Consider the following 13,182-nt stretch of genomic DNA (forward strand, 5'->3'; position numbering starts at 1 on the left):
GTCTGACCACGCCCAGATGACTACTAGGGTACATACTGACCATACATGATTATGTTTTTTGGTTGCCACATTTATGTATCCATGATATAAGATACAACTGGTCACAGGTATTGTGGAAATCCACCACGGGTTTTCAACTTATATCTCCAGTATAGCCCCACACACATGGGCCTTGGAGAATTGGGACATAGACCAGTATATATTTCATAGTGTATCCTGTTTGGGATACGGAAGGAAGGAGATTCACAGAACCATCGTTTCCACCACACGGGTGGTCCCAAGTGACTCCTTTATACTGTCATTTGTGTTTGTATTTGGTTTTTACATTGTCTCTTTTTTCATCTGTGTTTGGTAGGGTTCACTTGCACAACTAGGGGTTTTCTTCCTATTTTGTCATTATTTATGTAACCATATTTTATATATACCTATTAAAGGTTAAGTTTTATCCAATTGCTATTTACCTGAATATCGGAATGCTCACCCTCCCCCGTTATAGTCGCCTGCTCCCGGCGCAGTCCCTGGCAGCTTCTCACTGTCAGATGGTCTCCGGGAGCCGGCAGCTACTTCCTATGTTCAGCGATCACATCGTACCACTCATTACAGTAATGAATATGCGCTCCACCCCTATGGGAGTGGAGTCGCGTCCATATTCATTACTTTAATGAGAGGTACCACATGCCGCTGAACACAGGAAAAGCTGCCGGTGCCGGAGAAGCAGGGACATGCAGAGACGCGCCGGGAAAAGGTTAGTATGATGGACAGCTGCAGCTCCCCCTCCGACCCGGAAGGTCCGGCGATGACCCGCTGTTGTTACTGCGCAAGGGCCTGGAACCACCAGCGGCTGCCATACTGGAATACCCATCACTTGGGTATTCCAATATGGTGGTTGGCGTACTTCCGGTACAGCGCGGTGGATTGTGGGATTCGAGGACGTCCAGATGGAAGTGGATGACAGACAATTTAAGGCAATTATATAAATAGATACAATGGTAAATGACTCCCCTTCCCAACTGCTTGCTATGGGACATGCTTTTATGACAAACTGGGGTCCTATTAACACAAGAATGTTCATTATTGTCTTACTTTATTTTAAACAATTTTACGCAATAAATCTTGCTCCTCCATGAGAATCAAATTTAAATGCTTTGTGTTCTAGTTTATAGATGTAGATAAGCCTAAAAGTAGTTTTTTTTCTTTACTTTTGAAATGTTTAGCATGTCTGTTTGACACTGTCCATATGTCTGATCTTTGACCGTCCAAACTTTGAGACCCCTTAGGCTTCTTTTACGCATACCATATCGCTGCAATTTTCACGGTCTGCCGCAATAACGGACAGCAAAAAACTTGCTGATCGCTGTTTTCCGGGTTTCAAATACTATGGAAATAGTATTGGAAAAAAAAAACAGCGTTCCGCAAAACCGGAAGTCATGGTGCCCTGCAAAAACAAACTTCCTTTGTTTTTGCGGCCTCATTGATTTTCAATGGGGGCCATGTCCGTAAGCCGGGAAAAAGATTGAGCAAGCTTGATCTTTTTTCATGGCCGTAAATACGGCCCTCACGGCCGTACGGCGCACTGTTACATTATTGCGGACCATTTTTGCGGCCCCATAGAAACTATTGCATTTTTAGGCGTTTTTTCAGCAGTTTTTTTCTGCAGCAAAACCCCATTCTCTTGGCAGGAAAGAAGCAGCAGGAAAAAAAAGCTTGTTTTTCTTGCAATTTTTGTGTTTTTTTTCCGGCGGTTTTGCCATGCTAGATTTGTCTTTTGCAGATGCTGATAAAGTTTAGTGTTGGGGAAAAAAAGTCCTATTCTATAGTGTGGTGCAGTGACCCCTGTTACAGCTAAGGGGCGCTGTGCGTGCTCCCCGGGATATGCATGGAGGCGTATTTGTGGTTATAATGATGGTGAAACAGTGACTGCAGAGTTGTAAATGGCCGATATGTGTCGCAGAGGGAGTCTGCGCTGTAAGCCTGAAGTAATGTTGTTGTTATGGGAAATTTAGTCCCACAAGTGTTTGTATAATTATAAAGGGAGGCTTGCACGGCTAGTTATGAGAGCTGGGCGGGTCAAACTAGCCACACACACCTCCCATCTCTAGGTGTGGTCACATGGTGGTGTAGTGGTCTCTGTAATGGAGACTGTGTGAGATCCTGGACGGCTTGTGTTGGGAGGTCCTGTGTGTGGACTGAATCCCTGAATAGCACTCTGTGATGCTGTGGATCTAAAGACTGGTGTGTTGGGAGATCCTGGGAGTAGGATCGGATCCCTGAACAGCGCACTTAGAGAATTGAGTGTTGGACATTCTCAGGTGGGGACGGACGTCCTGAATAGCGCCCTGAGTGACCTGTGTTGGAAGTCCTGGGAGTATGATTCCTGAATAGCACAACCTGTGTTGGAAGTCCTGGGAGTATGACTTCCTGAAGAGCACATGGGAAGGAGTGTATGCAGAGTCTGCAATGGCACTGCATTGGGGGAGCTACAGCCCGTCTGAGGATCTGGACTAACTGATATGTGACTGCCAGGCAAGTTGTTGATCCCGATTCGGCAGTTTCTCTGGAGGAGAGAGGACTGACAGGAGTCAGCGTGTAGAGCATGAGCTCCTGGATGGTAACCCAGAGTATGGGGAAATGTGTGCACTGACAGGGGGTCAGTAATGAACTGTGTGGTCTCCCACGGTAACTGGATGAAGTGAGGTCCAGCATGTTTAGCGACTGCGAACCAATGTCGTGTGCGCTATATGAGTAGAGACATTGATACGGCATATGGACACCCCCAGGAACTAGTCAAGGAGGGCTGGCGGGTGTAGTGTCTGAACTGTGAGTTAAAGCTGTATATGAAGTATCTAAGTTAAAGCTGCAACTTAATGTCACCGGTTGGTGCCTATTGTGTTTTATGAAGTTTATATGCCTACTGTATAGTGTTCTATGAAGCTTACAATGAACTGTGCATAACCCAGTCTATGACTGCATAATAAACCGCATAGACTGTTTTTGTGAGAAAAATGTGCCTGTGTAACTGAGTCCCGTTGCTAAGCGAGCGTCCCCCAACACATGCAGTAATCGCTATCTCGCAATAGATTCAGGTTTTGGCACAAAAAAAACACAGCAAAAACCTGATGCCTACATTTTGGTGCGTTTTTTCATCACCCATTCATTTAAATGGGTGACAAAAAATGCTGAAAAATGCTGAAAGAAGTGACATGCTCCAAAAACAATGTATCTGCATGAGATTTCTGAAATCTCAAAGGCTTTGCTGGTACTGTAAAACGCAGCTGAAAATTTGCATAAACAAATCATTAAAAAAAAAGCTGCAAAAAAGCCTAGTGTGAACTTAGTTTTAAAAATGCTCTTTTTGGAATATGTATTATAGTAAATAGTTCTCTCTTGTTGGATTGAGCAGGAAAGTTGGGGCTCACACTTTAAAGGGGTTTTACCAAGATACTAAGTTATCACCTATCTACATGCTGATTGCTAGGGATCCCATAACTGGGATGATGACCAACTGCAAGAATAGGCCTCTGCATAAACCTGTCTGAATGGAGCAGCGATCTGACAAATGTGTACCGTCACTCTATGTATTGCTTCTGGAACTGCCAGAATTAGCTGAGCGCTGTATTCTGCCATCTCCGGTAGTCCCATAGACAATGAATGAAGCGATCAGTTAACATGCTCAGCTGCTACTTAATTCACCCATACATGAACATTGGTGGGGTTGCATGGTCTGGACCTACTGCAATCAGAAAACTGTTGCTTTCACTGAGAATAGGTGATGATTTACTGTCTTGATACGACCCTTTCAATGGGTACTCCTGCATACATAGCCATACTTTTGCCGGGAATAAAGGATCTGGCGCCCCCATTCTTGCAATTATGATGATCCCCTCTAGCAAACTCTCACCTATCAGAGATTACCGCAATAGATGGTTTTGTTAAAGTGATTTGTATCATCAGACAATGACCTAGATCAGGCTTTTTTGTTAAATATAATTTTATTTTAAGTTCTGATAATGGGTTTTTTTTTTTCAATACTCTACACTAGAATCACAAATTTTGCATTTTCCTACTGGCCGCTAGGCCTAATACTAGACTCCTACTTCCTAATCATTACAGAATATTTTCAGCAGTCTCATTATCCACGCAGACAGGATTACAATGACAGGGAACATCTCTAGCTACAGTATACAACGCACAGAAAAAAAATATTTTTATACAAATCAACAGGGTGATTGCTGCTTTTATCTATGCGGCTACTAAAAAGAACAGTAATTATGAATCTACGATTTCACCCAGTGGCCAGTGTCAAAATTATGTTTAGGGATAAAATAAAAAAAAAACAACTTTCAATTGTTTTGAAAATAAAAAAATGTTTCCAAATAAAATTTTCCTTTTTTTTTAGATTAAGAAATAATTTTAAATTACGGTATTCATACTGCTATCAACATAAATGAAAAATGATTTTTACATAAAAATCTGATGAAGCCCAATGTTATTTTCCTGATAACACATTCCTTTTAATTCTTGATTGTACTTACCATAGTTATCTTTAATTTTGCTGTTAATTACAAACCTCTCCGCCTCCTGTAGCTTTTTATAGTCGCTTCATAAAATGTAATATTCTTCGTGCATTACTAACATTCTTGATCTATTCTTCTTCTTCATCTCTCGCCGCACGTAGCCTGACGCCCTCCGCTTCCGGGCACTGCAGGGTACTCTTTTATCTATTTACAGCCGGTGTAAATAAACATGGGACTTCCATGACGCATTGCAGACACTTTATAAGCTTGGAAAGTTCCATCTACTTAGAAAATGATTTAGTATAATTGTTTTTTTTTTTCTTTTCAATTCTTGCAATGTATTTCATGCTTTAAAAACAAACCAGTATTTAGAAAATAGTTTCTAATAATTGCAAGAAAAATGACTCCCCGTACAAGTATTACTCTCACGTACACAAAACGTGACCATACACTAAATGTTCCATTACTTCGGGCTAAAAGCATTTGCTTTGTTTTGTCTATTACAGGGTCTACGTCAAGTGACACATTGCTCCAATTTGGGCTTTGATGCAGAAGTCTTCTCTTTAGTAAGTTGAAGAGTCAATTTTCCATCTGCAGAATATAATTGATGTCTATAAATTATTTTTTATAACCGAGACCAACCTTGTGTTTACTGCAAGAAATAATAATGTGTACTCCATAAGTCATCTACCATCTTAAGGACTTCGGATTCCTCCTCATGGAACATGAAGCAGGGTTTCTTACGCCCGTAGGATTAGTCACAATTTTTTATTACATGAAGGTAACGTCACTATGCTTTTAGCGCATTGTCATCACAATATTCATATTGCACATAAAGTATTTCCAGATCGGGAACATGACCAATTTGTGTTCCCCCTATTAATAATGGTAAGTTGATAAAGGGTGGAGTACTCCTATACTATTATATACTCTGTTGAGTTTATTTTAGTACATTGTTGAAGTTTATAATTATTTGTTCAAGATGTTAAGCTGTTTCAGGCGCAGTAGACAAACAAAATCTGCCGCCTTAGGTGAGGGTTAGATCTATACTTATTATGTCACTTCATTAAAAAATGACTGTGATATCAGTGCCCATTGGAAATGCTATTTTTCTTCTTAACAGAGAATACTTATCTCTGTTATTGCTGTAACTGGCAATAGAATAAACGCTACAGCACTCACCAAGCTTGCGGTTCAAGTGTCCTCTATTAGATCACACAGGAAAACATCTTCACAGCACGGGGGAGTAACGGAGTGCAGGAGTGCAACAGACGGAATGACGACGGCCGTTTCGCGCTGAGAGAAAGCGCTTCCACGGGTCTACTATCTGTTATTGCTGTTCATAGAGTATGATGAAAATCATCTGTAAATCTTGTGCAAATGTCTTGAAAATCACTTGAAAAGTCTTAATACAAAAAGTTTAAGCATAGCCTTAACCTCAGTCTCAGTCACTATTCATCAGGGGATACTGACATTAGGAGCAGAGCTCTGCTCCTAATGTCACTATCCCCTGATGAGATGAATCTACGTGAAGAAACGCGTCGGGAGACATTGCGGTACAAGGGAACCGTGTAGCAATACCATAATGAATATGGCCGGTGATGATCCTATTTGTACCTAAGGGTTTCTCAGCAAGTAACTCTGCAGACCCAGATGAGTATATTGATAACGCAAAAACTTTGGTCCACTATCTGAACCCATGCTATATGTACTGGCATTTGATGTATTCATATATATATATATATAGTGAACAAAGATTGCGCAACTGAGATCTGAATGATGGTACATCTCCGTAATAATATGCAGACGAGCATGTCAATTATATACCACTAACTGTTTATAGCTTATGAGTACTATATATATATATACACTAGATCGAAGATAGTGATCAATCCCTCCCCGATATGGGATTAGCTCCATAAAGCATTGGAGCTGTGCTGATATATCAGGATCAAAGAAGTGGATTTTCAGGTGAATTGTACACCTAAGTTGAATAATTCTGATAAAAAGGGTTGTTTGTAGTGACCAGGTTATGATGGTATACTGGTTATACACCTAATGAAACACAATAAACCCTGATATATACAGTAACTAGTAAAAGGACTTTATAAATTTGACTGAGTATTCCAATCACCTGGATTATTTGAGGGATACTCTGGTAAAAATAAGTCCTCTATAACATATTAGTGGTATCCATCTTTTTATACTGCCTTTCATTTCACTTTTCTATTTGTGTTGCACTTAGCACCCTTCTACTGCACGGTTTACATGCACCTTAGGTTAGATATTTTAAAATAATCTAGTAAAAGCTATGTTTTAATATTTGAATTAATATCTGTTGCTACTCCTATATATAATTTTTCGGATTTACAATAAGGCCCTTGCTGAAATATGTACACTGTACGCTTGTCACACTGGCCGTCTTTGTTCCCTGAAGCATGGCTCCGGCCCACACTCTATAATGTACGTCTATGAAGGAAGTCATGGCTCACACTAACGTCTCTCTCTGTAGCCTGATTGTCTTCCTCTGCCCTGGCTCTGCTCACTTGGCTTGGATCTCTCAGCTCTGGTCTCTTACCTCTGGATTTGGTCACCTGGATCTGGTTACTCGATCTTGTTCTTGGAGTTGGGTTCTTGGTCTTTCACACGCAACTGGCTTCTCAATCCTTCATTTGCATCTGGTTACTCATAATGGTGGCTATAAGCCATCTCCACTGCACCGCACATCCGTCCTGCTACAGGTCCAGGCGCTGACTCCTCTCCTTCTCTTCCTTCCCGGGCTTTTTATAATTATTAATTGTGCTACAGCTAACACCTGACCTGGTGTCTCCTCTAATCTTCTCCCGCAGGGGACATGTGTTCCACTCTTCGGTTCTTACCATTGTCATTCTCTTGTCTTTCTCTATTCTTATCATCATTTGGTCAGCAAATGGCAATGTTTGCTCGCAGATACTCAGCTTAAACGCTATTGTGTGTATCTCTTCACTCCTCCATCCCCTTACATTATCACTCAACACATCCCTGATAACTAATTATTACTTCTTAACAGTTTCATGTTCAGGACTTTCCCCTGCTTCACCTCTGTGCTAGAAAACCCTTGCGCTTGTCAACTCTCCATGACAAAGTGTTTTTTATTACAGATTTTACATTTGAAAGTAAAGGAAATGGCTTTCCATTAGTTTTAATGAAACTGATGGCAAAGCCACCACCAGAGGCTGATGACCTCTATATCCTAGTCATGGTTGCATTTTTGTAACATTTCAGCAGGCCCAAAGACAGACAAGATAAAGCCTCTTCTGGTAAAAGTCCACATCTCCTCCTAATATGGAGACCAAGACACTTAACCAATGCACACCAGAGGGAACACATGACTAAAATCTGAAGAGTAACAAATAAATTGACAATTCAGACTATAGGATCGGGACCCTGATCACAAGCTTACAATCCATTAAGAAATAGGGGTGACCCAGAGCATTTGAGCCCACCTTCTTCACCAGCCCATCGACACTAATGAGGTTTCCTCTATGTGCTTTGCATATCCCAGATGTGCAATTCCCGTCAATACCAACCAATTAATCTGCACATTTTGTCCATCTGGTCTCGCCTTTGGCTGTTATTTTTAGACGGAAGATAAGTTCCTGTAAACTGTGTGAGGTTTGTATTTTCTGGAAGTAGAACAAACATCATAATGGCTGCTCCACAAAAAAACTAGGTTAAAGTATCAGACCTTCAGTGTAGACGGGTGTCCTTTTGTAAGTGATAAGCTGAATGAATCATTGATGTCTGGCGGCATGGCTTGTGCGTAGCAGTAGCCCAGATTCAAGAACATTCATCTGATCTTGTTTTCACACTTTGGTGAAATTATGCACCACATTTTCCCAGGAAAGATTAAATGCTGGAGCTCAAAATATGTATGTGTGTCTCTTATGTACGAAGATGTTATCCAACACTATGGGTGGCCTAGATTAGACCATTGATTTACAAATACCATTTACAGATTTATTAGTGGTGGTCCCCCATTTAAGACCCTCATCTATTCACCAGAGTGAATCCTCCAAATTCCTAGAGGTCCTGACTCTTCAATAGATTGCATGAATGGACAAATGATTTTAAAGAGAGCCTGTAAATCATTACAAGCTGCCACAATAATGCTAAGTAACGGCTACCATGATCTTCATCAACTATGTTAAATTAGCCAGTTTAGAGCATAGTTTTCTCCCTTGCCCATTCTCCGCTTTAGGCAGTAGTATCTTCTGGATTGCTATCCACCAGTTCTCTATACTCCTCCTAATTGTGTAGGGAGAGGCCTGTCAATCATGGTAAACCTGACATGAGGTGAACCAGAAAAGATCTGCTTAGCATATGTTTTCCCAGGCTTTATTATGTGGAATAGAGGAAATCTGCCCATCATGCACTTCTCCTTTAGGCCTAGTGGTGTGAACCAAAGGAGATCTGCCCATCATATGCTTTTCCATAGGCCTAATGGAGTGAACCAAATGAGATCTGTCCAGAATACGCTTCTCCACAGGCCTAATGGTGTGAACCAAAGGAGATCTGCCCATCATACGCTTCTCCACAGGCCTAATGGTGTGAACCAAAGGAGATCTGCCCATCATACGCTTCTCCACAGGCCTAATGGTGTGAACCAAAGGAGATCTGCCCATCATACGCTTCTCCACAGGCCTAATGGTGTGAACCAAAGGAGATCTGCCCATCATACGCTTCTCCACAGGCCTAATGGTGTGAACCAAAGGAGATCTGCCCATCATACGCTTCTCCACAGGCCTAATGGTGGGAACCAAAGGAGATCTGCCTATCATACGCTTCTCCACAGGCCTAATGGTGTGAACCAAAGGAGATCTGCCCATCATACGCTTCTCCACAGGCCTAATGGTGTGAACCAAAGGAGATCTGCCCATCATACGCTTCTCCACAGGCCTAATGGTGTGAACCAAAGGAGATCTGCCCATCATACGCTTCTCCACAGGCCTAATGGTGGGAACCAAAGGAGATCTGCCCATCATACGCTTCTCCACAGGCCTAATGGTGTAAACCAAAGGAGATCTGCCGAGAATACGTTTCTCCAGAGACTTAATGGCGTGAATCAGAGGAGGTGTACGCTTCCCAAATTAGAAGTGTGTTGGATATGGATTAAAATTACAATTGATTCCCATGCTATATTTATCTGGTTCTAGAATGGTACTGCTTTCTAAAAATGTGGCAATGGCATGTTGCCTTGACACACGACCACAGCAGCTGATCATTGGCCACAGTGGTTATATGTTACTCAAACTGTCATGCATAGAAAATTAACATTAACATTTCCTGCTCTACCTCATTGTTTTGCCCTTAGCATATGCAAATATACAATATATTCAGAAGGGCATTTGTGAGGCCAGACACTGATGTTGAGGAGAGGCCGAGTTCAGAATCCCCATTCCAGTTCATCCCAGAGGTGTTGGTTGGGGTTGAAGTCAAGGCTTTGTGCGGTTGGTCATGTTCTTCAGCACGAAACTCCTCCAACCATGTCGGTATATTTGTATGGAAGAGAGCATTGCATTTGCATTGAACAGAAGCTGCTTACCATCACAAAATCTTTTTCATAAGTGTCTTCTCCATAATAAAAATTGGCAATATGCTACAATGATCTCTCCCTTCTGCTGCGTCCCCTCCAATCCCCCAGGCTGACAGCTAATCTGCAAATCAGACTAGGCAACTGTATGTTGATTTTGCAGAGAAAGTTTGAACATCTGTTTACTGACAGATTTGTTACTTGTGTTACTATTTTTTTTTTTTTACGGTCACATATTATTTTTAACCAATGAATATGGTTTAAAATGATAAAGTAAAACTTAGCTTATTAATTCCCTGCACGTGTGCCAGGCCACGTCTCCATTCCGACGGCCATTTACAAGCCCCAGTCTCGGTATTAGTAGTGGTCTCAGCGATTGGATAACTTTTAATGATGGTAAAACTTATTTAACAATATTTAATCTATGATCATAAAAATCTGCTCGTCTAAAATTGACGAGAACCATGCCATACTAGCAAATTATATGGCAAAGTATAAGAATGTAAAGGGCGCTTCCCATATATCGAAAATAGTTACAAACTACAATATAAATGTATTATTTCTATCTTTTTTATTCTTCTGACTTTCTCTAGATTTTCTAAATATGCCTAATTATATACTCCATGATGTTTGTGGATATGGCCTGGCTTGGTGGCCGTGCTGCCCTGGACATTACAATGGCTGTGTATGCACAGGACCAATCTGAAGTTTTTGACACTATCCTAATCTAAACCTTCAGTACAATATTTAGACAGCAGCTAAAATAACTTCTCCAATAACTCCAGGGATCCAGGCTAGATTTGCTCAGACTATGATCTATCAATTACAGTCCTGTCGTTTTTTCCGCTTCTAGAATTTCCTACTGCTAATGTCTTGTGTCAGATCAACCATTCCGGAAAATTTTTGCTTTAAGCGCAGTGTGCTGCAAAATGAATGTATTAATTTAGTGCTAATAACATTTAATCGAGTGTGCCATTCTATACTTAATTCTCCGCACATCACCAGAATAATCTGTTAATAGATTGTGGCATTGTGGGCACAGAGACAAAATATCCATCAGCTCATTATTACTGCAAAAATGAACAAAAGTGAAACTTTAGATGTCAGACAAACATGTTTTGTATTATCACAGCTTAATTTTAAGAAAGGCAAAATAGGCAATTGCCTATACCACCCAGAGGTACTCCTGCCCCAAATATTTTGTGGGCTTTCCAAATACTTCCAACATTATTAGTGTATCTCTTGGAGAAAAAAAATGTACCGGACATCAGGGTCGGACTGGCCTGGTGGGGTATCGGGGAAATCCCTGGTGGGCCTTCATCTCTGGGGGAAGGAGAGGAGGAGAAGAAGGAAAAAAAAAAAGTCAGCAGTTTTTGAGGGCATGGGCCCTTTAAAAGCGCAGAGAAGATCCAATGGCGTGCGCACGTAGCGTTCATTACCTGAACCACAGCGTCGCATGTCCCGATAGTAGCTGTCAAGTGTGTGCCCGTCGTCACCGGCGTATGACGTCAGTGTCATGCGCCACATGCGACGGGTGCACATCAACTGCCAGCCTCTGCTAGGTCAGCAGCCATTTTACTATATGCGCGCCGACCTGCAGAGAGGAGGAGGAGAACGCCGCCCGGCGCTGGGAGCACTGGAAAGTAAGAGTCATTTTCTCTGTCTGTCTCTCCATAAAGCTAGGATAAGGGGCCAGGAAGGATATATTGCGGGGGAGCAGGAAAAAAGGGCCAGAATGGATATAAGGGGGTTGGCAGGATGTATATATGGGGGCAGGAAAAAAGGACCAGGATGGATATATGGGGGGCAGGAAGAAAGGGCCAGGATGGATATAAGGGAGGCAGCAGGATGGATATATGGGGGGCAGGAAAAAAGGACCAGGATGGATATAAGGGGGGGCGGCAGGATGGATATATGGGGGGCAGGAAAAAAGGACCAGGATGGATAAGGGGGAAACAGGATGGCTATATGAGGGGGGGCAGGAAAATATGACCAGGATGCATATAAGGGGGTTGGCAGGATGGATATATGGAGAGCAGTAAAAAAGGACCAGGATGGATATAAGGGGGGGCGGCAGGATGGATATATGGGGGGCAGGAAAAAAGGACCAGGATGGATAAGGGGGAAACAGGATGGCTATATGAGGGGGGGGCAGGAAAATATGACCAGGATGGATATAAGGAGGGTGGCAGGATGGATATATGGAGAGCAGGAAAAAAGGACCAGGATGGATATAAGGAGGGTGGCAGGATGGATATATGGGGGACAGGATAAAAGGACCAGGATGGATATAAGGGAGGAGGTAGGATGGATATATGGGGAGCAGGAAAAAGGACCAGGATGGATATAAGGGGGGTGGCAGGATGGATATATAGGGGACAGGATAAAAGGACCAGGATGAATGAAAGGGGGAAGCAGGATGGATATATGAGTGGGGGCAGGAAAAAAAGACCAGGATGGATATAAGGGGGTTGGCAGAATGAATATATGGGGGCAGGAAAAAAGGACCAGGATGGATATAAGGGGACTGCAGGACAAAGGACTAGGATGGATACATATGGGAAGGCCAATATATATATATATGGGGGGGCAGTACAAAGTACCAGGATGCAGATATATGGGCGACCTGGATGGATATATGGTAGAGCCATGATGCATATACATATGGGGGGGGGCCAGGATCGATATATGGGGGGCCAGGAAGGATTTATGGGAGGGGGCAGGACAAGGGAACAGTATGCATATATATGGGGGGCCAGGATGCAGATATATGGGGTAGCCAGTATGTATATAAATGGGGAGCCAGGATATGGATATATTGTAGAGCCAGGATGCATATACAGTATATGGGGCCAGGGTAGATTTATGGGGGGGCAGGACAAGAGATCAGGATGCATATATATGGGGGGCCAGGAGGATATATAGTGGGGGCAGGACAAAGATGAATATATATGGTGGAGCCAAGATAGATATATGGTAGAGCCAAGATGCATATATATGGGCGGGGCAGGACAAGGGACCAGGATGCATATATATGGGGGGGCCAGGATACATATATATGGGGTCCAGGATACATATATGGGGGGGCCAGGATGG

At 42.4% G+C, this 13,182-nt stretch overlaps 1 protein-coding gene across 1 annotated transcript in view; it reads left to right on the forward strand.

Moving 5' to 3' along the window:
- Positions 1 to 13,182, forward strand: part of HPCAL1 (hippocalcin like 1) — a 260,039-nt gene that overhangs the window by 81,249 nt on the left and 165,608 nt on the right. The window contains exon 2 of the mRNA XM_077291427.1: positions 5,021 to 5,080. The gene's annotated coding sequence lies outside the window, so the exon portion shown is untranslated. The remainder of the gene's footprint in view (positions 1 to 5,020; positions 5,081 to 13,182) is intronic.

The sequence above is a fragment of the Ranitomeya variabilis genome, chromosome 2, assembly GCF_051348905.1.
Source record: "Ranitomeya variabilis isolate aRanVar5 chromosome 2, aRanVar5.hap1, whole genome shotgun sequence".
Classification (NCBI taxonomy): Eukaryota; Metazoa; Chordata; class Amphibia; order Anura; family Dendrobatidae; genus Ranitomeya; species Ranitomeya variabilis.